The 3434-nt window shown below is 45.9% G+C and overlaps 1 long non-coding RNA gene across 1 annotated transcript; it reads left to right on the forward strand.

Moving 5' to 3' along the window:
* The first annotated feature begins 491 nt into the window (after positions 1–491).
* On the forward strand, positions 492–1418 carry LOC139834941 (uncharacterized). The gene is made up of 3 exons (XR_011750628.1): positions 492–799; positions 885–1122; positions 1218–1418. It is a non-coding gene; the product is annotated as an uncharacterized lncRNA (long non-coding RNA).
* The last annotated feature ends 2016 nt before the right edge of the window (positions 1419–3434 follow it).

Here is a 3434-nt window from a genome sequence, read left to right on the forward strand (position 1 = left end):
ACACAACATAGTTCCTTTCGACGGAAGTGCCAGAATCCAACGCCGCCGCTCCTGGGATGCCGAAGTTTCTGAAGAAGAGAAAAAGGCGACAGAGGCACTTATGTCTCGTATCCATCAGCTGCAAAACATTCGAGGCAAAGAACTGTCTGGTGTTCAAATCACTGCCTACTTCCTTAGGATTAGGGTGCAGCCTCTTCAGGCTCGCAAAAATCCCCTCTGGACGTATTCTGGTGAAAACGACGCCAATAGAATCTCCGACGATCTTTCTGCAAAGGACTTGGAGAAGTTGATCCGAAGAGTTTCCCGCTTGGCAAAAAAGGATCCTATTCCTTCCGCTTGTCGCGTGGAACCATACAGCTCCGCCAATCCTCTCCCCGAGGTATTTTGCCTTCTCGAGTTTCTATCTTGTTCCGAATTTGCCCTGCATCTCATTGTATTTGTGTCACTCTAATTTTTCTTTTGTCGCTGTTTTCTTGCAGAAACATCCTACTATGACTTCCCTTCCTCCTCTTCCTGAGGATGGAGAAGTCGAAGAACGGGGCATCGTTGCCGAAGATACCCCAGGTTCTTCTATTCCTGAAAGTGAAGTCGCGGGTTCCCACAAATCTGCGGCTTCCCATGAAAAGGAAGTTGAATCTGAGGCCAGTGAATCGACGCAATCCCTTCCTCCTGCAGTTTCCCCAAAGAACAAAAGGAAAAGGCATGATGCCGAGGATTCTGGCACTTCTAAGGCTGAAGAAGCTGGTCCTTCTAATCCGAAGGCAGCTTACGATCCTTATGTTGAATCCCTCATCAGCTCGTAAGTCACCTATGTCGCTATATTTTTGTACTCGAAATATTTATCTTGTCGTGCTTTTTATACTGCTGATTTTTTGATCAATCAGTGATGAGGAGGAAGAAGTACCAGTTACTGACGTGGCTCCTCGAACAAGCACATCACGTACTGTACTTGCCTCAGACACGCTAGTTGAAGGAGAAGAAACGTCGCCTCCTCAACAAGACGTCGTCACCACTACTCCGCCATCAAGCCCCCGTGTCCCTTCACCAAAAAGGGCAAGGGTTGAAAAGATTGTTGATTCTGCCCCTCAGTTGGGCAGTTCGTCGACTCTGCTTTTAGATGATGTAAGTCTGTCGACATCTATATTTTCCTTATTTTATTTTTCCACACCTTCTCTTTTTCATGCCGATGTTTCTCTTACTGTGTTCACGCTGAACAGCCTATGATCAAGGATCTTCTCCGCATCGGGTCCCAATTTATTGGGTATCGTGAATATGCCGCCAGAGCCGAAGGTAACGACTTTTATACTTGCTATTTTGCACTGACTTTCTATTCCTGTTGCTCGTCGCTATTTTTTGATCTTTCTTTTCTTTCTTTTTCATATCTCGACAGAAAAACTTTCAGAGGCCAACGAACGTGTCGACGCATTTGCTCAAAAACTCGAGCAAAGTGAGGCGGCTCGCAAGAAAGCTGAACTTGCTGCTAGCAAAGCCAAGGCCGAGGTTGATGAAGCTAAGGCGAAAGCTGCTGGTGTCGAGGAACTGCAGAAGAAACTTGAGGATGCGACAGCTGCCTTGGATGAGCACAAAGCTGCACAAGCTTCTCGTGAGGAAGGAATCCTCAAGCGTTTGAAGTCGCAAAGTCGACGTACTCTGAGTAATATTATCAATCCCTTTTATTTTACTGCACTTCCTGTTTCTTGGTTGTTTGACTGATGTCTTGTCTCGTGTGGCAGCCCAAACAAACCAGGATTTTGATCTGGATAATCCTGTCAACGATCCTCTCCTTGACGCACTTTCTCTTCTGGAGTTTCACGGGCGCGAAATTCGTGAAGGCGTGGCAAATGCTAATGCAGGATTGTCAGCGTTGTTCCCTTATTTCTTCCCGAAGAAAGAGGAACCCGCAACTTTCCTTAACCTCGCCAAGATGTTTAATGCTTCGGAAGACCTGGGATTGAAGATGCGTCAGGAGAATATGAAGGTTCTTTGTCGAGAGTCTTGTTGCCCTGGTTGCTGATAGCCAACCGACGCTTGATTGGATGAAGGTTGGCGACATCGATCGATAGAGCGATCAAGATGGAGGTCGCTGATCAAGGCGGCCAAGCCCAACACGAAGAAGATCTTGGCGTATCTGGGGATCAAGCCAGCTTCAACTCCTAGCTCCTCGAGGCCGGAGGTCTAGTTGCATGCCTCTCGTTTTTCTTCTGTTTCTTTTGCTTCGTCGCCAAAGTAGTCATTTGGCGACACGTACTTTCTTAACTCCTTTGTAATGCCCTTGTAATTATTCCAAGAGATTAATGAAGACTTCTATCTTTGCTTGTTATTTGATGTTGTCTTGTTTATTTTTCAGTTGATATTTGATAACTATACTCCATCTTCTGCTCCTTCCAATGTTTCGCCTTCTTCTTCCCGCGCGAGGAAAGCTTTTGGTGATACCGCTCTGTCGACGATACCTTGTCGCAAGAACTGGATGAACTTCGGCAACAACTTCGGTATGCGAAGAAGCAAACACTTGTGATGATGGAGCAATTTCGTAAGTCATCTGAAGCCGAAAAAATTGCTCTTCAACAAGCTCGCGAGGCCGTAGCTGCTAAGGAAATTGCTGCTTCCGAGGCTGAAAAGGCGACTATTCGAGAAAATTTCATGCTCGAATTAATGAATGAAGCCGCTGCAGATATGTCGGGTATGCCTGTTTCATCCGCTGATATCCTTTATCTCGCATACTATTGTTTCTTTGAAGGTTTCCGCTTTTTGTTTTGATAGGTGCCTTTACCGATGCCGCCGCCGAGGAAGAAAGGGTGAATGCTAGGACAACCCTCCTTGTTAATCTCTCCTTGGACCATGGTTCTTTGTTTTGGGCTACCCCGGAAAGGACCCGCCAAATTGTCAGATTTCAAGATCGCGCCTCTCAAACTCGCGATTTCCTCGACTTCTGTACCAAGACCTTGTCCATGGTTTACAACTCCATGTTTCCTCGCAACGTCCAACCAAAAACTCTTCCTGAATTGATGGAAAGGTTCAAGGATGCTCGCAGTATCCATGATTTTGTCAAAGCTCAACTAGTAGGCGGCGCCGATTTGCTCTTATCATGCTCCAAATCTGCCACTCGAAGCTTGACCTTACCGGGTTGTCGAGAAGGTTCACCAAAAAGTAAAACGGCGGAGAGTTGGTGTTGACAGGATTAACACGAAGGTTACGCCTATAGCCGAAGAAATGATTAAGGACCTACTTCGGATGGATGCCGACTTTTTTGCCGATGGCCATTATGCCGATTTTCTTGGTGCTGCTCCTGAGGAAAACAGGGTTACTCTTGATGACATATTGAATCAAGACTAGTTATTTTCTTCTTGTAGATATTTTTTCTTTGCAATCCATGACTATATTGTAAAGCAATCATTATATTTCTCTGTTTGTTTAGCCCCCGAGTGTTTCGGTGA

The sequence above is a fragment of the Lolium perenne genome, unplaced genomic scaffold, assembly GCF_019359855.2.
Source record: "Lolium perenne isolate Kyuss_39 unplaced genomic scaffold, Kyuss_2.0 unplaced103, whole genome shotgun sequence".
NCBI classification, from domain to species: Eukaryota; Viridiplantae; Streptophyta; class Magnoliopsida; order Poales; family Poaceae; genus Lolium; species Lolium perenne.